Source organism: Ictidomys tridecemlineatus, chromosome 5 (genome assembly GCF_052094955.1).
Source record: "Ictidomys tridecemlineatus isolate mIctTri1 chromosome 5, mIctTri1.hap1, whole genome shotgun sequence".
NCBI classification, from domain to species: Eukaryota; Metazoa; Chordata; class Mammalia; order Rodentia; family Sciuridae; genus Ictidomys; species Ictidomys tridecemlineatus.
In genome coordinates, this window is record NC_135481.1 from 110,145,954 (window position 1) to 110,170,031 (window position 24,078).

The 24,078-nt window shown below is 47.4% G+C and overlaps 1 protein-coding gene across 5 annotated transcripts in view; it reads right to left on the reverse strand.

The window, feature by feature from the left end:
• Foxn3 (forkhead box N3) overlaps window positions 1–24,078 on the reverse strand; it is a 384,532-nt gene that overhangs the window by 178,340 nt on the left and 182,114 nt on the right. The window lies entirely within an intron of this gene.

The window sequence follows — 24,078 nt, forward strand, 5'->3', positions numbered from 1 at the left end:
ATTAAGGTGAAGTTTAGGGATGACTAGAAATGCGCTCAAGGAAACTGTTTTGGGGTTTTTTTTCCTTTTTCTTTTTTTTTTTTTTTTTTGCAGGGGTGGGGTCTGGGGATTGAACCCAGAGGCACCCTACCACTGAACAGCATCTTCAATCCTTTTTCATGTTTTTTAAAATATTTTTTAGCTGATGGACCTTTATTTATTTTTATGCAGTGCTGAGGATGGAACCCAATGCCTCACACATGCTAGGCAAGTATTCTACCACTGAGCTACAATCCCTTCATGTTGTTTTGTAGACAAGGCCTCACTAAGTTGCAGAGGCTGGTCTTGAACTTGTGATCTTCTTGTCATTGCTGGAATGACAGGTGCACACCACCACCCCTGGCTTCAAGGAAACATTTTGTGACGACGAAAACATTTCACATGTGGACATTAGTGGTGGGTTCCATGGATGTACACATGGTAGTCAAAAGATTTTCAATGAGTGCATTTAATCATGTGTAAACAATGTCTTAATAAAGTGGATTTTTTTAAAAAAAAAAAAAAAAAAGGAAAAGAACAAACCATAAAAGTAAACAGCTAGAGTAAATTGGCAACATAACCTCAGCGGAGGAATTCTTATACATAGCTTTTGAACAATACTAACTGTAAGTCCTGGTAGATGTGCATCTATGTACTTGGGACAAAAAGGAACTACAAAGAAACATTATGTTTCAATCAGAATTGTATTACTGGCAGTAGCAGCATAACTTTGAAACTAATGTATGTTATAGAATAAAGCAAAAATGTAAGTGTGTTAACAGCATTAACCATATTAGAAACCAAGCAAAGAGATGTGAATACAAAATCAAAAGATCTGTTCACAAAAAAACTTATAATGTTAAATGTGAACTGAAGAAATCAATGTAAACTCATGAAAATAATGATATGTCAACCGCAGAAAACAGACCTAATGCCCAGATTTGGTTTCCAAATACCATTCTCCATTGAAAAAAGGCGGGTAGGGGAGGCTTATTGGAAAAATAGACGATTTCATGTCTGGAAATAGAAAGCATAAGATAAGTCTAGGATATTTTCTGTACAAATAAGTACTTAAGGACTAAAAGGGACATTTTCAAAGGGCATAAAGGCAGTTTGAAAAGGTCTCTAGACCACATCAGGAATAATTTGACCATCAAAACAATGATTGTGATTGATTATAAAACTCTGACTAAATAAAAATCCCATGTGTCCACAGTGATACCCACTGAGAGGGACCTATTTGCCACCATTTATAGAGATGGTGATTGCACCCATCCTTTTCTGTAAGAATTGATCACTACAGCTCCTTCTTAGGAAAAGTCACCATTTTACAACCCCCATGGAGCAAATCAGGCGGGAATCATAGTGAGTTCATGCACATGCCAAACCATCTCCCCAAAGACTGTGCACTGATTGTGAAAGGAAAGCACGCCATCCAATGACAAGGTCTCCCATCACCACCTTAGCATTGCTAACTGGGGACGACCCAGTGGGATCCAATGGTTTAAGAAGCATCCAGAATGACCTGGCACCTGTTTCAACAGCTCAGACTCAACAAGCATGTGGGTATGACTTCCAGGGACACAGGCCCAACTGATTTATGTCCCATGAAAATGATCAACGGGATAAAGGATGTGCAGTATCCCACAAAAAAACTGGCCTTGATCACCTCAAAAACAAAATTTAAAAATCAATGTAATGGGAGGAGCTGTTTTCCCAGAGAATAAAGAGACTTTTTTTTAAACAAAAAAAAAGGTACACTGCCTAAGTCTTTACATGATCCTGGTTTTTGTAAGAAAAATTAAAAAGTTATTAAAGACTTCGGAGAGCACCTAGAGAAATCAGAATGTGAACTAGATATTAGATGCTTCATGGAATTATTTTGCATCTTATTTGCTGTGATAGTGGTGTTTTGATTATTCAGAAGAGTATCTTTATTCCCAAGAGTCATGCTAAGTTTTTAAAGGTGAAGTATTATTCTCACAACTTTTCTATATATGTGAACCTTTTCATAGTGGGGAGGGGTGGGGAGCAGAAGTAACTCCCACCCTCTGTAGAGTCTGATATTTTACCTATTACTCTACCAGCCCTCTACCTATTACTCTCTACCTATCCCTAGGTGTGATGGAATGGATTGTGCCCAAATTCACATTTTTAAGTCCTAACTCCCAACATTTGAGAATGTCATAGTATTTGGAAATAGGGTCTTTAAAAGGTAATTTAGTTACAATGCGGTCATTAGGGTGTACGTTAATCTAATATGACTAGTGTCCTTATAAGAAAAGGGCACTTGAGCCAGGCATGATGGCCCATACCTTTAAACCCAGTGAGTTGGGATGCTGAGACAGGAGGATCACAAGTTCAAGGCCAGTCTCAACAACTCAGAAAATCCCTAAGCAACTTAGCAAGACTCTGTCTCAAAATAAAAAAATAGAAAGGCCTGGGGGTATAGCTCTGTGGTTAAGCACCCCCAGGTTCAATCTCCAATACCAAAGAAAAAGAAAAGGGCCCTTGGACACAATAGCATATGTGAAGACATCAGAAAGCAGCCAAGGAGAGAGGCCTGGAAGACACGGACCACTTCATTTCACACTCCAGCCTCCAGAACTGTGAGCACGTCAACTCTGCTGTTCCAGCCACCTGGCCTGAGACGCTTCATTAGGGCAACCCTTGCCAATGATTGTAACAGGGAAGATTCCAGGAGAAAGAGGAAGACGGAGGAACAGCTTTTGCTCCCTTACGCACATTATGCACCCATTGATAAAGAAAATAAAGAGTTCCCAGGATGCTGTGTGTGTGCCGTACGTGCAGGAGCGCAGAGCTGAGACAGCTACTCGAGACTGTCTGCAGCACCCACTGGGGAATACCCAGACTTGCTGGAATCACAGGCTCGCTCTCCTGCACCCACAGGACTCCTCTCAGAGCCAGACACGTCTGGGGACATCCCTCACAGCCTGGGTGGTATCCTGGGAGAGATGCTTAAAACACACAAATCTGTCTGCTGTGAGTGATCAGACGTCAGATTTTTCACTACTGAGCAGAAATGTTTCCAATATGTTAAAAAACTCATTTCTCCTCAAAAGAAAGAAAAATTCTCATGCTTATCATCGTGAGAGGGGGCACTTTAAATTTCTGCCTTTTCAGAAAAAAAATAAAATGTAAACCAAACCAGAAAGAAAGGGGTTATGGTTTAGATATGAGGTGTCCCCCAAAAGCTTATGTGGGAGAAAATGCAAGAAAGTTCAGAGGTGAAATGATTGAGTTATGAGAGCCTTAACCTAACAGTGCACCAATCCACTTGCACGGATTAACTGGGTGACAACTGTAAGCTTGTAGGACATGCCTGAAGGAGGGGGCCACCGGGGGCATGCCTTTGGGGTACATATTTAGTTCCTGGTCAGTCAAGCTTAGTTTCTCTCTGCTTCCCAATTGTCAGGTCCTGAGCTTCTTTCCTCTGCCACACTCTTCCGCCATGATGTTCTACCTCGTCTTGGGCACAGAGCAATGGATCTGGCCATCCATGGACTGAGACCTCTGAAACTGTGAGCGTCCAAATAAACATTCCTCCTCTAACTGTCAGGTCTTTTGGTCACAGCAGCAAAAAAAAAAAAAAAAAAAAAAAGCTGATGAAAGCAAAAGGCAAAGAGAGTGAGGTCTCATTACACTTTTTTTCTTGCATTACTTGAATTGCGCCCTGGCTCTGAGACCAAGAGTAAGTTCTAGAACCTCAGAATGTGAGTGCTGGGAAGGGTCTTCCAGGTCTCCACACTGGCTTTCCTCACTTGACACTGGAAAGAGCCTGTCCAAGAGCACGTGGGTCCTGTCCCCTGGGAGCCAAAATCACCCCCAATGAAGAACTGCTCCAGAGTATGAAACACCACTGGATAAACTCTGTGTTTGAGCAGAAAGGGGAGTCCCCAAATACTTAATTCAAATGCAGAATAGACCTTTTCCCACATCATGGGCTTTAGCCCTGGCAAGGCTAAGGCTCATCTCTGCAGTCTTATCCCTGTTATTTTTCATGGATGTCAAAGGATTCAGCCAAACCTTGCAAGTGTGGATCTTCAATGTCTCCCAGAGGCCCCGTTTTGAAGGCTTGACTCCTGGAGTGGAGCTACTGGGAGACAGTGGAACCTTCAAAAGACAGGACCACAGGGGCGGTCTTCAGGACACTGAAGATGTGCCTTCAAAGGGGATTGTATGACCCCAATCCCTTCCAGGACGTAAGGTGAATTGTCCTGCCCAGCCACATGCCTCCGCCATGATGCTCTGGCTCACCATCGGCCCAAGGCAACAGGGCCCACCTGTCGTGGGCCAGAATAAACCTCTCCTCTTGAGAAGATCATTATCTCAGGTGTTTTTAACAGGGAAGGAAAACTGACTAATGGCAGCCTCACCTCACCCTCATGCTGAAGTCAAGAAGGTAGTACCATCTGCTGATGAAACTCAGACGGAGCTCGTGGTACCAGTGCTCTCGTTGAACCCAGACGTGTCCTCCGGCTGCCCACAGCATGAGGGCGACCACATCCTTCATAAATCCTACCCAAGGGCCAGGTGGTCACCCGCTCTCCACACAGGCCACACACCAGGGTGCCCACGTCTTCCTAGAGAACAGCAACGATGGTCTCATCAGCCTCAGGGACCATGGACTGTCCTCTGAATCATGTAAGTCACCCATGGGGCAAAACCAGCCCAGAGCTGCCCAGAGCTCTAGGTGTCAGGCAGAAATCAATCATCCAGCCAAGACCTAGGAGAGTCACCACAAAGACAGCTGGACACCATCTTCAAATACTGCTGGTGAGCAGCAGGGATCATTCTCCTCTCTGGACTATTTGCTCCTGGGATTCCTGAGGTGGCCCACAGAAGACTCATGGCTGAAAATTTGATGGGCCTACCCCGCATGTGCCGCAGTCTGGCTGGGCACAAAATCACGAGCCACCACACACCTTGTAGATTCAAACAGCAACTCTTTATTCTCGAACTCTCACCAGCACTCTACACACAGGTTCTGGGGAAATCCACGTTCTCGGCAAAATCCACACTCTCCACCAGGCTCTGAATCCCAATTACTTTTTTAATCCCAAACTCAAAGGGAACTCAAGGAGGCAGCAGGATACGTCCTATTCCCAGCAGGGTACACCTTAAACCTGGAACCGCCCTAAACCCAAGGAGCGGGATACTCCCTAATCCCAGCAGGATACACCCTAAACCTGGATCCACCCTGGTCCTTGAGCAAGGTCACTTTACTCAAGCATACATGCAATGTCACTGCAAATGACCTGGGTCCAAAGGCAAGCCCATTCATTCCTACTTGGCAATGGCCCTCAGCACGCATTTTCATAAAGGCCTCCCCACAACGCCGGGTGCCATGCCCATGACAGCTGCTCCAACTCCCTCTACCACTGCCAACCACCCGCCACAGGACATAGGAGCCAAGCCCGGTGGGCCCGGCGCCCACAGTCCAGGAAAGGCCTCGAAAATCGTACTTACGGGAACGCGAGTTTGATCCCCGGCATCGCACCCGGAGCAGGTACATTCAATAGCTCTTAAGTGGATGTAAAGCTAATACTGTCCCAGGTCCTGTGCTTGACCTTCTGACTATTCCCAAAGCCATGGCTGGGCTATGTGCAGCCCATATCCCCGCTGCCTACTGGTCGTCTTCCCTAGATGACCCTGCAGTGCCCTGAGCCCAACAGGGCAAGATCACCACCCACCACCTTCCCCAGCAGCCCCCCCAACCCAACCCGCCCCAAGCAGACCTAGACGGGATGCACTCCTCTTCCTTGTCTGCCCACCCACAGCCCCCATGACCTCCATGACACCTGCACCTTTCTTACTGGTCTCAGCCCAATAGACCATTGTCACCCTTGATGGAACCACAGGCCTCTATGTGGACTCTACCAGTCCCTCAGTTTCTGGGTACACCAACCACCTCTGACCATCCCCCCAGGTCATGCTCCAAGCCTTCAACAGGTGAAGACACCCTGCCCACCCCCCACAGCACGGCACCTTCCCGTCCACACCTCTGCTACCCCTTCCCGCTTCCACTCCTTCACCCCACCACCTCCTGTCCACACGTGTCTGTGTTTGTTCCAGCACACAAATGCCCCTAGAGGTGGCCAGGGGGCATCTGGGATTAGGAAGGATCTCAGTTCACAATTTTCTGTGCTGCTTCCTGACAGTGTGACCTGAGAGGTGACTTCAGGGTCCCCCTCAGCATTAGTTTCCTTGTGAATAATGTGGGACAATCGTCACCCACTCTGAGGGTGCAAAACACCTGTGTCTGAGGCAGAGAAAACATGGCCAGAAGCTTGGTGGTCGCCCTGAAGGAGAAGTGTAAGGGACAGTGAGGAGACCCCTCTGCCCAGAGGGGAAGGGCCCTGCTGGGCGAGACCTGGGGCGGAAGCTCTCTCCAGGCCCCTGCAGCCGCCCCTCCACACCCATGCTCAGAACACCACAGCGTTCTGCGTTTTGAACATAGCCCTTTTCCCCTTTGTTTTTCTTTTTTGGCTACAGTCAGGGCCATCTGTGAACTGCACTGCAGAGGCCAGGTTCTCGATAATTTGAATAAGACCTCAGGGAGTCTGAACCAAACATATGTCCCTCAAAAACATAAAGCAATTCACACGCTTTCACCCATTAATTGGGAAAGGGGGCTTTTGCATCATGTCTCCAATTTTGACAAAGTCAAGAGGAATGTCACTTTTTTCCCTCACCGTGACACTTTAAAGATGGCGTGTCGGGCTCCTCTGGACAGAGTGAGGAGGGTCACACTACACCAGGCAGAGGGAGCACCATGGGTGGTTTTTAAATTAAAACATGAGGCGCGTGTATGAATCTTCTCGGGCTTTTGTGACAAATCACCTCCAACTTGGTGGCTTACAACAACAGAACTTCATTCTCTCACAGGCTAGAAATCTGAAACCAAAGAGCCAACCGGGCCAGGCTCCCTCTGAGGGCTCCAGAACATTCCTCCTCACCACTTCCTAGCTCCTGGTGGCTCCTGGCAGTCCCTGGCCTTTCTTGGCTGTGGCTCCCTCCCTCCATCTCTGCCCCTGTTACCATAAGGGCTCCTTCCCTGTGTGTCCTCTCCTCTCCTTTTTTATTTCACAGTACTGGAGGTTGGACCCAAGGGCTTTTTACCGCTGAGCCACATCCCCAGCCCTTTTCTTTTCTTTCTTTTTTTTTTTTTAAAGAGAGAGTGAGAGAGGGGGGGGGACAGAGAGAGAGAGAGAGAGAATTTTTAATATTTATTTTTTAGTTCTCGGCGGACACAACATCTTTGTTGGTATGTGGTGCTGAGGATCGAACCCGGGCCGCACGCATGCCAGGCGAGCGCGCTACCGCTTGAGCCACACCCCCAGCCCCCCCTTTTCTTATTTTATTTAGAGACAGGGTCTCGCTGAGTTGCTTAGCGCCTTGCTTTGGCTGAGGCTGGCTTTGAATTCGCAATCCTCCTGCCTCAGCCTCCTGAACTGCTGGGATTACAAGCGGGCGCCTCCTTGAAAAGACCCTGTTTTAAAATAAGGTCGTTATTTCGAACCTCGGGGCGGGGGGTGGGGGGGTGGGTACGAATTTGGAGAGGACACTCTTCAGCACACTACAGTGACAATCAAAAAAAATCAGAGATTTCTACAATGTGAAAAAGCTAAAAGAAACTCAAAGCGACCTCCTCCGTGGTTGTTAACTACATCTCCTCTTGTACCCACCCCAACTGGTTGGTGGTGGCTTCCAAGAAAGCGCCATGAGTGAGACCACTGAGGGATGCTGCCCTAGACGTGGAAGGCAGGGGCTGGAGGAGGACTCCACATCTCTGCACCTGCTGGCCTTCTTCAACACGCTCACCTTGCCCCTGAGGAAGCTGCACCTGTGCGGTGATCAAGCCATACCTCTACGTGGTGGGAGAACCAGAATTAGAATTCAGTCCAACCTGCCAACCTGCTCTGCCAACAGGACGACACCACGTCCAGCTTCCCCACATCACGGACAAGCTACTTACCAGGGCAGACGCTGAAAGTCAGCTGCAGACTCACTGACAGCACCTGGCTTCACTCCTTAGGAAACCAATTTTCTAACCCAGATCAAAAACTTCCTTTTAGCCAGGCACAGTGGCACATGCTTGTGACCCCAGAGACTCAGGCAGCTAAGGCAGGAGAATAGCAAGTGGGAGGCCAGCCTGAGCAACTTAGCCAGACCCCGTCTCAAAACAGGAAAAAAAAAAAAAAAATGGTTGAGGGTGTAGCTCAGTGGGAGAGTACCCTGGGTTCAACCCCTGGTACCATATAAAATGAAAATAAATCACTTCTTTCCTTCAGCAACACCAGCCCACACCTACCACTGTATCAGAAATGAGCCCGAGGAGCATCCAGCATGTGGAGGGACAAAGCTAGGCCACGTCCACAGCTCCACTGAGAGGGTCCCACCCTGGCCTGGGCAGAGAGCATCATGGGAAATTTCTTGGAAGAGGTGTCTGTTGTCACAGTCTAAAGGGACAGAGAAGATAAGTTCATGCACGACTAGTGGCATGAACACTAAGGTAAAAGCTTTTACCTTAGTGGCCAGCATATGGCATATCTTATAAGTCCTGTGGTCACCCTGATTAAAAGGAAGTAGGTGGGCTGGGGATGTGGCTCAAGCGGTAGCGCGCTCGCCTGGCATGCGTGTGGCCCGGGTTCGATCCTCAGCACCACATACCAACAAAGATGTTGTGTCCGCCGAGAACTAAAAAATAAATATTAAAACTCTCTAAAAAAAAAAAAGGAAGTAGGTGTAAATCATAAACACACCAATAAGGAATGTTGGCCAATGTCTACATACAGGGTCCTGGACGGCTAACGCTACAACCTGTCACCTTGAACTAAAGTTGTCTATGCATGGCTAATCTTTCTCAAAAGCTCAAACCCATCAACTTTTGAGGGGGACTAAGGGGGTTAATTAATTACTAGTAAAGTCATCTGAGTCCTAAGGCTAGTGAATACCAGCCTCTGAACTCTCAATAACAAAGACAGAGGCAAAGAGAGAGAGAGAGAGAGAGAGAGATGGTTAATGCTCTCCGCGGCCTCTTCGATTTAGCTTCTATGAGAGGGAGAAGAACACAAGAGAGAAAACAGGAGTGGACCCCTTACATAACCAGGATGCAAAGACGCTTCCCTCAGGGCCTGACTTTGCTCACCGAAGGTCAAGATTGCAGCAACTTTTAATATCCCACAACTGAAAATCAGATCCTCCTCCACTTCCCCCGGGTTCGGCAAGTTCGTGGGTGGGCTCCAGGGGCAAATACCCTCCTGCCAGCCAACAGCACAGGGAGAGGTATGCAGGGGCGCTGGGGTGGGCGGGCAGCAAACTTCAGGCTTCCCCCAGCAGTAGGAGACCTAAGTGTTGAAGGAAAATAACCAACCACAAATTATTTTTTAATTGTTCCCTGGGAACATAACACTTACTAAGTGCCACCAGAGATAAAATATAAAGCATCTCCTCTGACATCAAGAAATGTATCACCTACTCCCTGGTGAAAACCAGAAGCAGTGGAGTCAGAGCCACATGGCCTGCCATCCATCAGCTCTGTCACAGATGGTCACAGGGACGTGCACTGCACAACTCCTGGAGGAGCCGTTCCACCAAGGCTACAACGAACATGTTGTGGTTCTAATCCTGGCACGTCTAGATTCTGGGGACCTTAACAAGTTACTCCATCGATCTCATCGAGTGGTTGTGAGATATGACATGTAAGATTAAATATGATAGGGTCCGACATGTAATTAGTGTCTGTTCAACATCAGCTGAACAAACTGTTATCTCATTTGATCAAATGCACACAGTATTTGTCAGTTCAGGCTAATACAACAAAATGCCAGAGCCTGGGTAGTTTACACCACAGAAAGGTACTTCTTACGGTTCTGGAACAGCAAAATCCAAGATTGAGAGCTGGCAAATTCAGTTCTGGTGAGGACTCTCTTCCTACAAGAAGACAGCTGCCTTCAGTATTTCTTCATTTACTTATTCATTTATAGTAGTGCTGGGGATTGAACCCGGGGCCTTGTGCATGTGAGGCAAACACTCTACCAACTGAGCCATATCCCCAGCTACCTCAGTAGCTGCCCTCTTACTGTGTGCTTTTGTGGCCTTTTTTTTTTTTTTTTTTGATGCATTTATGCAGGGGAGAGAAAGGGTCCCTTTCATAAGAAAGTCAATTCTGACTCTCCTTCTCCTCTTTTTTTTTTTTTTAAAGAGAGAGAGAGAGAGAATTTTTTTTATTTATTTATTTTTTTTTTTAGTTATTGGCGGACACAACATCTTTGTTTGTATGTGGTGCTGAGGATCAAACCCGGGCCGCACGCATTCCAGGCGAGCACGCTACCGCTTGAGCCACATCCCCAGCCCATTTAACCTTATTTCTAAGGGTCCTACCTCCAAATACAACCACAATGGAAGTCAGGGCCTCTGCACACAAATTTTGAAAGGACACACTTCGTTGGTTCACAGCACCAACACAAAGAAAATGACCATCAGTTCTAGGAGCTGTACTATCACTATCTCATTTAATCTTTAAACAACCATGTAGGACAGACATGACTATACTCACATCACAGATGAGGACACCAAGCTCCGTAATGGCAGTTAACTTGCCGAAGGACACACAGGTAGCTGGTGGTGAAAGAAAGCCTCAGACCCAGGTCTCTTCTGATCCAACCTCCAAGCTCCAAAAAATCATCTGCCCTGCTCTTTATTTCATTAGTGGCAGACTTTATTATGAAGTTTATTATGAACTGCATAGACAGACTATAAATGCCAAGGGTTAGAGAGAAAGATTAATAAGATCTGGAGTAGATTAGATTAAGGAGATGTGCTTTAAGTGCAGCCCTTGGGAAAGAACTGGCTTGGAGCCTGAGAAAGGAGAGGAAAGAGAGGCCCAGCACCAGCAAGGCACCACGGGAGGAGGATGCTGCAGGGCGGGACAGGGCCCAACCTGCCTACCGTGGCAGGTCTGCATGGAAAAGCAACAGGGAGCAAGATGGAGAGGTGTCCAGAGGGTCTGGAAAGTCAGGGAGGAGGTGGGAACTAGTTTCCACAGATGGCAGAAATAAGAATGTGGAGCAAATACAGTGAGGAGAGGGCTCAGAGGGAGAGACGAAGCCCGGACACAGGGCAGCAGCCCCACAACTCAGGGATGCCAGGACCTGGCTCTGCTCTGCCTCAGAGGACCAACAGGATGCTGGGCTGTCAGTGCCCCCCGACCCCCCTGCAAGGCACTGTCCTGTGCGCGGGGAGGGTCTGACCACATTTGGATACAGATGGCAGCAAGGAACAGGTAGAAATGCAACTGGGGTTCTGTGTTCCCAGGGCAGAAAAAGCAAGTCTGGAGGGAGCGGGAGGGCTCCAAGAGAAACGCCGGTTCTCTGAATAAGAGTCCTAAACCTGGAACCTGACAGGAGGGGTCAGGCCGGGTGAGAAGCAGGAAAATCAGAATGTGATGCTCCAGGGGGCCAACAGCACAGGAAAGAGAGAGGATGAAGTGGGGACCCCAGAACCGGAGGGGTCACATGGCTGCCCACGGCAGCTGCAGTGTTAACAGGGCCCTGGATGGATGCTCCTGTGATGCCGAGTGTACCCACCCGCAGGGCACGGAGAGGGGAGGTCCAAAGTCGCAGAACCCAGAGAGAGAAAATCCCAAGAAACCTGGATGTCTGGGGCCCAGTGCAAGGAACCGAGTGACTCAGGACATGCCGCAGGGATGACTTCCAAGACCTGAGGGTTTGCTTTTCTGGAAAGAAAACACACACGTACCTGGAGAGAGTCCAGCAGGCGGAACCACAGCCCTGGGACAGTTCACAGGGCATCTGGGCTTTATAGCCACGCTTTTTAGTCCCATCTGTGATGCCCTCCTGAAAATGAGTTTTTAAGGTAAAAACTACAAAAGTGAAAAAACTTGTAGGTTGTCATACACATTGTGAGTATAAAGAGCATTCCTTTGGGGGGGGGGCAGTGGGCAGGGATTAAACCCAGGGGTGCCTAACCACTGAGCAACATCCCCAGCCTGTTTTTTTTTTATTTAGAGACAAGTTCTTGCTGAGCTGCTCAGGGTCTCGCTAAGTTGCTGAGGCTGACTTTGAACTTGCAATCCTCCTGCCACAGCCTCCTGAGCCGCTGGGATTATAGGCATGCACCATCATGTCTAGCTATGGGTTCCTTTTCTTGGGGTGCTTAAAAAGAGGAGAAAAAAAAAAAGGATCACAAAATCTCTAAATACACCCAACCTCTTGGCCTCAAGCATCCTCAGTTCTCTCGAAGCATCTAACACGCGCCCTCATGGTTTATCCTTTTCCTTCACCACCTGGGACTCCCACAGGTACCGTCAAGACCCAAGACTCCGCCAAATCATTTCCGCCTCTCTCCCACTGAGGTGCTTAGGAGATTACGCTCCTCATAACTCTTATCATCAACCTTTTCAGTGTGTCATTTTCATTTTGATAAAACAAGGGCAAAGTACATAAACGATTCGAATGGCTGCACAAATTAAATCGTACAAATTGGGGAAAGCTGCCGAAATTGACCTGTTGGCAGGCCGTGCGGCATGGCTAGAAATCCACCCGGCTGATGTGCACACAGGCAACTCCACCTACAAGGGGTGGTTTAGAGGCACAGAGGTCTGACCTTAGCAGGACTTCCATGAAGTCTCTCAGAAATGACCCAAGTTGGGCTCAAAGAACAATAACGTTCTTTCCAACCACACAATTTTATGAAATGCTTTTCAGATTTGTAGATCCCTAAAAAATAACAATGATTCTGCCTTGGAAATGCTGTTAGCCATCTGTTTCAACAGTGAGATAGATATGTTCTTAAGGAAGGGAAAACTGTTACTTTAAGAAAATGATAAAGCAGGGAGATCCACTAATATATTTTTCAATCAGGAGACTATGTTCAGGGATTTTCTCTAAGCTGCTTTAAAAAAAAAAAAGGAAATCCCAGCACACCAAGCAGACAATTTGCTTTTTCTTCAAACTGACAAGCAGTATCATTTTGTATCAGATACGGGAGAATTCTTATTATTGAATGTGCTTTTATTGGGGGTAGGGGCTAGCAAAATAAAATACCAGGTATTAAAGCAAATAAAAATGGTTAAAGAAAATAAAAATGGCCCAAGGACGCTCCAGAGTAACTGAATCCTCTTACACGGCCAAATTCTCCAGAACCCTGTGAGTCTGGCCTCCCCTGTGGGTGCTGGGTGAGCAGCACCATTAAAGTCCTCAGAGAAGCCAGAATCCCCGCTGGGCAGGGGCCTCTCAAAGGCCAAGTCCAGTTTCTCTCAATAGTTCCTGTGCTTATACTGAAGAAAGAAGCTCAAAGTCTCAGAATGGATAACCATAAGGAGACAAAATTTCCAGAAGGTTCTCTCTCCAGCCAGGAAGGTTAACATGGACCCAACCTGCCATAATCAGAGGCATAGAGGAGGGGCATACAGGAAACTGTGTGTACTTATTTGTGTTCTGTCTCTTGGGGCCAATTGTAGAGATCACCTTGGACCCAAGGAGCAGACCCAAGGAGCAGCCCCGCTGCCCATCACCAGCCCCGCGACCTCAGCTCAAGGGCAGATCTGCCCCTTGCCTGAAAAGCTGCCTGAGTGAAAGGGCACAACTGCTCTCAGAAATAACATGTTATTCCACTGGGCGAATGGAAGACACTCAACAAAAGTGCCTTCGGATGCTTAGTAAAACTGAGGTCACACGAACACTGAGTCATCGGGAACAAAGTAGCCAATACATTAATAACTCCAAAGGAGATGATCCATCCAGTCCCTTGCTTCGGTACCAAGAACTCATCTGACTTGGGCATTCATGGTTATACAAACTGGGTCCCGTGAGCTCATGTTTCAGCCCAAAGGATTATTTGCAGAAGGATGCTCTATCCCAAACAAGGTCTGCTCCTTCCCAGTCCAAGGGTGGCTGGGCAGGAGTGAGAAATGTTGGGCAGTTATTGCATGTAGTTGTGCCAATTCAGAATGCCAGGCAGCAAGAATCACCCTCCTGGTCCAAGACATTGAGTTCCTACTGTGGGCAGGCAGAGCAAGTGAGTGGGCACCAGAGACCTGGGAAAGGAGACTGTGGTGCAAAGTGGGTGCACTCCACACTTGGAGGACAGAGAGAAAGAAGGACTCACCAAGGCCCAGGATACCCCAAACACAAGTAGGGAATAGTGAGCATCCATGCTGTGAGCAGGGGCACCTTCCAAAGAATACGCCACATCACGGGATGATGTGAGTTCCATGAGTTTTATGATGAGTCCTTTTAAAATTTGCAAATCTAAAAAACTAAGCCTTCCTCCTGCCCCACCACCCCACACCACCCTCCAGATAGAAACAAGGAGAGACGAGCCTTTTATAAAATTCACTCATTTATAGAAAAGAGAGGCAGAGAGGAGAGAAGGGAAGGAGGAGAGGAGTGTGCTGGCACTCCAGACACACCACTTCCAATGAGGAAGGCAAAGTTCGACTGAATGACAAACAGCAATGGTCCCAGAACGGAGCACATCGTCCCTGCCACCCTGCACTCTGCTTACAGCCTGTGCAGCAGGTGCAACTGGAACCCAACACACTCTCCCAGCTGGTCAGGATCTGCAGCTTCCTCATTCACCATCAAAAACATGAAGAGGGCGGGTACAGTGGTGCATGCCTGTAATCCCAGTGCAGTGGCTTGGGAGGCTGAGGCAGGAAGATCACAAGTTCAAGGACAACCTCAGCAACTCAATGAGACCCTGACTCAAAATAAAACATAAAAAGGGCTGGGGATGTGGCTCAGTGGTTACCCTCACTGTGTTCAATCTCCAGTACCAAAAAAGCATGTAGCTTGGCAATGGAGGGCTCGCCTGGCAAGCATGAGGCCCTGGTTCCATCCCCAGCAAGGCCACAGAGCACACACAAAAACCAAAAAACACAAAGAGGAAAACAAACCAAACCCTCTCCTAATCTTAGGGCTTCTTTTTCTTTAATGCAAATGCAGTCGGGTTTCAAATGTACTCCAATAAGCACGCAGGAGAGGCGCATTCCAAGTCCAGGAGACAGGCCTGGGTTCTGGATTAAATCTATCACCAGCCCCAGATGTGCGGTCACAAACACCTCTCTCAGGCCACCATCAACTCCTCTGTAAAAGGACACAGTCCCTTTTACAGAGCTTATGGCCTAAGCGCCTTGTGCTTTATTCTTTTTTTTTTTTTTTTAAAGAGAGAGTGAGAGAGGAGAGAGAGAGAGAGAGAGAGAGAGAGAGAGAGAGAGAGAGAGAGAGAGAGAATTTTTAATATTTATTTTTTAGTTCTCGGCGGACACAACATCTTTGTTGGTATGCGGAGCTGAGGATGGAACCCGGGCCGCACGCATGGCAGGCGAGCGCGCTACCGCTTGAGCCACATCCCCAGCCCTATTCTTTATTCTTGAAGTTTCTCAGTGTAAGCAGAAACTCTTGGCTACTTCTTTTGTTGCTCTGTCTGTTTCCCCAGGGTGGTATGACAAGAGATCCTCATAGTCTGGGGGCTTAAAATGACAGAAAATTATTTTCTTGCAGTTCTAGAGGCTTAAACTCTGCCATCCAGGTGCCTGGCCCCATCTTCACATGGCACTGTCCCTCCCATGTGTGTCCGTGTTTCTTCTTCTTCTTCTTCTTCTTTTTTTTAAATATCTTGTTAGTTGTCAGTGCATCTCTATTTACATGTGGAGCTGAGAATCGAACCCTTGGCCTCCCAGATGCTAGGCAAGCGATCTACCACTGAGCCATGACCCCAGCCCTGTGTCTCTTCTTTATAAGGAAATCAATTATACTCTATTAGGGACCATGTTAATCCAATATGACCTCATTTAAAAAGATTACATCTTCAAAGACCCTACTTCCAAATAAAGTCACAATCACAGGCATCAGAGATTACACTGCCAATGTCTTTCTGAGGGACCCGGTTGAGCCCATGACTCTGGCTTAGGAGGATGAACACAGGGCACCCTGAGAAATCCCACCGGGAGATCAAGGGACCAAGCTGTCATTTCTGAACAGATTATCTGGAAACCTTCAAGGGTGTCTCAAAAATGCAAAGGGTACACATTGTCCTCAATATGTCATGGCCACGTCATGAAAGAAGCTTCCCCCCGCCCCCCGAAAAAAATGCCACATCTCATCACCAGCGTAAACCTACGGCTCAGGATATGTAGGTCAAACGTTTCACACAGGGGGAGAAAGAGGGACCAGGACTGCGTTTTGCAAAACTCAACCTTCACTGACGAAATAACCATCTAGCAATACATCACACTTGCAGGGACAGCAGGCTTGTCCAGAGTGACAGAGAAGACAGTGACAGCTACAAATGGGGCAAGGTGGAAGAGAGCCAGCCCCCAGGTACAACTTGTCTAGAGCAGGAACTTGGGGAGGAAAGAAAAGGGAAGCCACAGGTACAGGAGTGACAGCACCTGGCTTCACTAGGGGTTGATTAAAGCTTTGTGCTCAAGGGACAACATCATTAAGAGAAATGTACAGCGGGGAGGGAAGCCTATGAGTGGATGGGCCAGACCTGAGACATCTGGCCAGATGCATGGTGTGCTGGGAGGGTCTGCACAGCCATGCACACACCTAGAATCTCGGGGTGCAGCAGGAAGATGCCTCAAGTTACTGTTCTCTAATCCAGGGGTCCCACGAGTGTTCAGAAGAGCGGGCTCCCCATTCCTGACTGAGACACAGGCAAGAATGAGAAACCCAAGGACACAGGACCCAGCTGGAGCACGGCTAGTGACTCCCAGCTATGTGGCCTCCTAGGATTTTAATTATGGACCAGGAAAGGCCTCGGAAGATCTCACACAACCCAGTGAGCTGTTCCTATTTGGAAAGAATCTTCTGGAGAGCGGGTCCTGAGACGAAGAGACTTCACTCCAACCCTTCCCAGAGCCTTCTGGAAATCCATACATGGATACACAACCTCATGTAGGCTGCCGCATCCCATCCCTTTGCTCTGGACAGAAAGGTTCTCAACTCACTGTTGACTCTGGTTATGGGATGCTGATCGGCGCCTGCAGCTGACGCTCATCCAAGACGCCTCACAAAAGCTCAGAGCACGGAGGATAACAAGAGTCCTCTGTGGCAAGTAGTTTGGGAGCCATGGACCTGGGCCAACCCATCTTACAGATGAATTAATGGCATTTTCTCTTGTCAATGTGCACAACATGGCACCCAGGAGATCCTGCACATGCCATGCTGGGGGACCACCACTCACTTCCTATGTGTGCTTCTCCCAGCAGGCTGGAAATTCCCTGAGGACGGGGTCCCACCTTCCTCACCCTCGTTCCCAGGTTCTTCACACCTGTACACATACGGACACGGCAAGGGCCAAATGAGTTACAGGAAAATTGAGGGCACCACACAAAGTAGTTACCATTACTTTATTACCTTAGGAATATTATTATTTCTGGGACACAATCCCTGCCTCAAATAAACAGATCTTTAGCGATGGAGGAAACTTTTAAAAGAAGAGAACCAAAAACGGTAAGCATGGAGTCATCAGGACAGATACTTAAATAAACAATCTCCTAAGACCCTCTCACACCTGTCACTCCTGGGTAATCGAAAAACTTTGCACACAAAATGGCACCAACAAACAGGACGAGGACCTGTGCTCACTAGGAAGGACACGGGTGGACTTCACCCGTAGTAAAGCCTAATGAGCAGGTAATGCAAAACTGTGTCCATATATTCAGTCAAAGACTAAAATCCAAGGGCGTGCTGAGTTATTAAGGAAGAAAAATGATTGACAGCTTTAACCATATTTTCAGAGGTCACATGCAGAAATGATAAATCACTTACAAGAAAAAAAACAGAGTATATTCTGAGACTCAATGAAAGAAAAAAAAATACTATGTAAATGGCACAAGTTCATGTCCATTTCCAGTGAATCAAAGAATGAGAGAGGCAAAGCGAGGTGCAGTAGTGCACACAGATAATCCCAACATCTGGGAGGCTACAGCAGGAGGATCCCAAGTTCAAGGTCAGCCCGGGCAACTCCGTAAGCCCCTGTCTCAAAATAAAATTATAGAGTGGTAGAGCGTTTACCCAGCATATGGGAAGCCCTGGGTTGGGTCCCCAGCACCACACACACACAAAAAAGGTGGGAGAGGTCAGGGGGAGACCATGGGCTGATTCAGAGAACAGCATCAAACTGAGAGGCCAAAGCTCTGGTTCTTGGCACAATTATGTGAGTTTTTAGCAACTCATTTTCACTGCTCGGTCCACAAACTCTGCCACTGATCAACACATCATCTTCCAGGATGCCTGTGGAAAAAAAACTCCATCAAAGTATTTCAGGTCACCCATCACAGCAGCACACACCTGTAACGTCAGCATCTCAAGCGGCTGAGGCAGGAGGATCACAAGTTGGAGGCCAGCCTTAGCAACTTAGCAAGACCCTGTCTCAAAGAAATAAAACTAAAAGGGGGCGGGACTAACAATGTAGCTCAGTGACGAAATAACCCTGAGTTCAATCCCCAGTACCAAAAAAAAAAAATTATAGGGAACCATTTGCATCTAGTAAACACTTATGTTCACTTTAACAAAGTGACAGATTTGGGGCATCGGCTACAATTAAGTAATTTCCACAGGGCAGGGGCCAGTCTCTTGCCTGGAATTATTTGAACGACCTCTCCTTACCCCAACCCTAAAACCCTCCTGGCTGGGTGCGTGCGATGCTAAGACTTGTTGTTGTTGTGTGTTGGCAGCGGGTGGTAGGGATGGCAACCAGAAGGGGAAGGCAGCCGCTGGCCATCAAGGGTAGAGCGAAGTGGTCACTGCACAAACCCACAGACTAGGGTGGACTGCGAAACATGGAGGAGGCAGTGTTCTACCCTACAGGGTGCTAGGAACAACTGAACTGGACTTTATTAAGTAAGTGAGCGGGCGGCTTATGGCTTGCCCATTAGATCATAAGATATCTCCTGAGCCCCATGATTTGCCAGGCCATGTGTCTGGTTTCTGGGGACACAAAATTGGGTAAGACAAGTTCCCTGTTCTCGGTCTCAGGATGGGGAAATGAGACATACTGGGCCAGGACAGATACTAAAGAGATAATTCCACTGCAAACAAGCCTATAAACTAAAGGAAAAGGTGTTTAGGGAACAAAAGCTCATATTTAGTTGGTTGTTTTATTTTTGTTGTTTGTTTGTTTGTTTTTTCCTGTGCTAGGGAATGAATCAAGGCAGAGCTATATGCCCAGCTCTGAAATTTTAAAATTTGGAATGGTTTGGGAAAGGTGTAGCAGAAGAACAGGTTGGCTGGATCTTCCAAGTAGATATGCATCATCAAGAGGAACAGCATCCAGGCATAGGGAACAGCACATACAAGTGAAAGTCTACCATGAGGCCATCTGAGCAAACAGGGAATCCTGGGCCTCAGTTGAAGGACTGCAGCATCTCAATGATGACTGGAAAGAGAAGAAAGGCACACAGCTTCCTTTCAATAGCCAGGGAAAGAGAGGTAAGGAGGAGGTTCTTGGCATAATTATGTGAGTTTTTAGCAAGTCACTTTCACTGCTCGAACCACAAACTCTTCCACTGATCAACACATCATCTTCCAGGATCCCTTCCAGGAAAGGGAAGATTTAAAGAGCACGGGTCGAGGGCTGGGGATGTGCCTCAAGCGGTGGCGCGCTCGCCTGCCATGCGTGTGGCCCAGGTTCGATCCTCAGCACCACATACAAACAAAGATGTTGTGTCCGCTGAGAACTAAAAATAAATATTAAAAAAAATTCTCTCCTTCTCTCTCTCTTTAAAGAAAAAAAAAAAGAAAGACATTCTATAAAGAGATATATTAATCAAGTGCAGTAGACAGACTTTCTCTGGATTCTACTTTGAACAAACCATTCAGAATTATTTTTTCCCACCACACTAGGGATTGAACCCAGGGGCACTCCAACACTGAGCTACATACGTCCCCAGCCCTTTTTATTTTTTGAGACAGGTTATCACTAAGATACCCAGGCTGGCCTAGAACCTGCAATCCTCCTGTCTCAGCCTCCAGAATCACTGGGATTATAGGCAGGTGTCAACATGACTAGCTTACTGAGACTTTTTTGCTAAACAATCAGATAAATTCTGTCACAAATTGGATTTTAGATGATTATTAAGAATTAGGGCTAATTTCTTTTTAGGTGTTACAATTGTTTTTAACTGTGTGTGTGTGTGTGTGTGTGTGTATCTGTGTGTATCTTTAAGAGTTCTTATGTATTAGAGATACATTCTAATACAATGATATGATGCTTGTCATTAACTTTAAATTAAAGCAGGAGGTAGGGAAGGAGGGTTGGGAGGCAAATAGAATGAACCAAGATGGGTTACATGTTGAGGACAGATGTGTGGAGTCCACTGACGGCTACATTAAACTTTATACACTGTATAAACCGGTGATGGCTACAGTCTACACTGTGGTTCATTATATCACACCACTCAATTTTTCCACAATGAAAAGTGAGAGACAGGGCTGGGGATATGGCCCAGTGGTAGAGCATTTGTCTGGCATGCAAGAGGCCCTGGGTTCAAATTCCAGCACCACAAAAAAAGTTTTAAATAATAAGAAAAAAAATGTGGGAAAGAGATCTGATAAATCCCTGCTAAAGGGTTTGTTCTTGGTCCTCTAAGCCTGGCTTCTCAACATTCAGTGTAAAGAAGAATCATCCGGAGAGCCTGCTAAAATGCAGGTGTCCAAGCAGCCCCACCAGAAATTCTCCTGTGGTAGGTCCAGGTTAAGGCCCCGAAATCTGCTTTTTCATAAAAACTCGAGATTATTCGAAAACTGGTGGTCAAATATGGAGACACGTCGCTCCAGGCACTAGGAAGCAAGTACCAAGGTCTGTGACATCTCATCGGAGTTAAAATTATCTTTAAATTATTTAACTCATCAGAGTTAAATTATCTTTCTGGTGCAATGTAAAAGATTGGCCTTAGGGGAGGCAGGAGAGTGGAGGCTGAAGGAGGCAGGAGGCTGTCACACCAGCCAGGGATCAAGAGAGTCTGTGGCCCTGGAGCAGGAGAGGAGCAAATGGCTGCAGAGACATTTAGGAGTATGAATCAAGGGACCTTGTAACTGACTGGGTGCAGGGGTGAAGCATCAGGGATAAACTTCAGAGTGCCCCCAAGTACCCAGCCTTACACCTTGTTGTGTGCCAGGCAGCACAAGGCACAAAATCGTCTACACCCCCAGAACTCAATAACTTGGCTGAGCCAGGAGGATCACGAGTTCAAAGCCAGCCTCAGCAAAGGTGAGGCGCTAAGCAACTCAGTGAGGTCCTGTCTCTAAATAAAATACAAGATAGGGCTGGGGATGTGGCTCAGTGGTCGAGTGCCCCTGAGTTCAATTCCTGGTACCCCCCCCAAAAAAAATATAAATAAATAAATAGCTTGGCTGAGTGAACATGGAAATGAATGAAATCAACTACTTGACCCTGTTTGCTACAGAACTGAAGAAGGGTGACCATTCCTGTGCTCACCTGCGATACCAAAGGGGAAAAGATGTCACTGACCATTTCCAACAGGAAGAAGGAAAAATCCACTCCCACACCAAAATGCCAAGTCCAAAGGGCAGTGCCAGGGGGGTGGGCCGCTCCTTTCACATCTCTACAGACTGTGTAAATGCTCTAGCCCCGTCAGGAGGTTCACAGGAACCGGCCCTGACAACTGAACACAAATGTCAATTAAGATTCATTCAATAAAAATAAGAACAAAACACTTAAAGTGAGAAATCAGCTTCAGCAAACCGTCTTTGGCTTGCTGGGGCATCCATCTGATCCAAGTTGATTTAACCTATGCAAAATCATTCAGGGAGGGCTGTGGCCTTTTTCCCCATAAATTTCTGGCCAACAAGAACTTTTGCCATGAAGAAGGGGGCTGTTGAAAAGATCTCTAAGGCTTCAGGAAGATCACCTACCCCCGTACTCGGCATATGATGCCTGTGCTCAGAAATGTCAAAGGTGGTGCACGCCTGAAATCCCATCAGGAGGCTGAGGCAGGAGGACCGCCAAGTTCAAAGCCAGCCTCAGCAACTTAGTGAGACCATAAGTCATTCAAGGAGACCCTGTCTCTAGATACAATATAAAAAAGGGCTGGGGATGTGGCTCAGTGTCTCTGGGTTCAATCCCTGGTACACCCCCCCCCAAAAAAAAAGAAATGTCTAAGGGTTCCCTGTGGCCTCTGGAGCCAAGTCGGGGCTCCCTGGCATGGCACTCAAGACCACTCGGTGCAACCCAGCCTGCCTCCCTGATCTAGCTCCCTCTCTGCTCCACAGAACCTCTGCTTCAGTCAACTGGGATGAGGGGAAAGCAAAGAAGCCGCAGGTCCTGGCTCCATATCTGGCTGCACCCCCTCATAGAGTCATCAAACTTCATTGCCACCTGTGTCCACGCCAACTCTAATGGCCAAAGGAACTACCTCCTGCCCTGACGCCAGCCCTGGTGACATCCTGACCATCCTGTCCATCCAGCTGGTGAAATTCTGTCTCCTATCTAGCACTGCTCCAGTGGCCCTGCTGTCCTCTAGGGATCATTTTCTCCTCTGGAGTTTCAAACCATTAATTCTGGCCACTGGTCCATTCCCCGGCCGTTGGTAAATGCCCCTTTGTAGTCTCCCTGGTTTATTTTAATTTTCGCCCCAGCTCCTCTTCCAGAGCTGTGTGAGCTCTTTGTAGCTCCAGTCTCCAGCCTAATTACATTTTTCCCCCGTTTTGAAAATATCAGTGTCATGACATGGACTGGGACATAATGGTCACCAAGAACTATTATCCAATCTCTTGATCTTGAAAATTAGGACAACTTGTGTGAGATGCCTGGCATTTGTTTCTGTCTGGCCCTGGGAGCTGGGGTGCCTAATTTCTGGGACTCACTCAACCCTGGGATCGCAGGCGACTTGAGGGCAGCCAGCAGGAATAGTAGCCGCTAAAGATGAGGGTTGCTTGTTTGGGGACTGCCACCCCAGATCCATGGAAATGAATAAAAGAAAGAATAAGACATGATGGACAGGAGAAGGCAGCGGCAGGAGTGCCCAGGTCAGGCTCCAAGTCCCCTGGCATGCTAATCCCCGCTACCAGGAGAAATACAAAAAACTCTAAAGACACACAAAGAAGAAAAAACAAAAATCCTCAAAAGTTCCTGATTGCTTTTATTTTCAGTTAAAAAAAAAAGGTTCTTAAAGATAAAAGGCACCACAGAGATAACTGTGCTGGGAAATACTTTGGGCCAAGCCTCAGGCCCACCCCATGAAGGGATGCTCCCAGCAGCTAACTTGACCTGGGGAACCTGCCCATTGCACCCTGCCTGGGATGAACGCCCGTCTCAGGCAGAGAAAGAGCCCTAGTGCCTGGGCTGACGATGCACAGAGAGGACAGTGCAGGTTGTCACTGGACCCTGGGACAGTCACAGATCACAGAGGTCAGCACCCACTTCCAGCACAGGAAGCAACGGTGGAGGGGGCAGAAACCAAAAGCAAATGGAAGAAGCCAGGTACAGGGAGGAGACCAGAACAGATCTCCAGAGAAGGGCAGGGTCGCACATCCACATGGCCACAGAGGGACAGGGGAGCAGTTCCAATCACCAGAGACCTGGATGTGCTTTCTGGCTCTTCGTTGCTGGTCTGCTGGACTATGGTGTCCCTAGGACAAGTGCTCTTCTACTTAAACCAACAGGGCTGGATTTCTTTTCCTTGCGACCAACCAAATATGCCGACTCTAGCATTCTCCCTTAAGGTAAGCTGGAAACACTCCACCAGGAGACCCCTCTCAGACTCCATTTCAACCGACAGCAACTACTTTTGTCTGATTTATTACTGCTGTAAGCCCTTCCTCTGGAAGGGGGAGGGGCGGCAATCCCTTTTAAAGCTGGACTGATTCTAGGGCAGGGCCAGTGTGATTCTTCTAAAAAAACGCATCTAGTTTGGTCAGCTTATCCATTCCCTGAAAGCCAGAGAGCTACCACATCAGTAACTCTGTTGCTAAGGCAACTGCTTACTTTCCATATCAACTGCAAACGTGTTGCTATGGAGACACATATACAAGAAAAATTCCT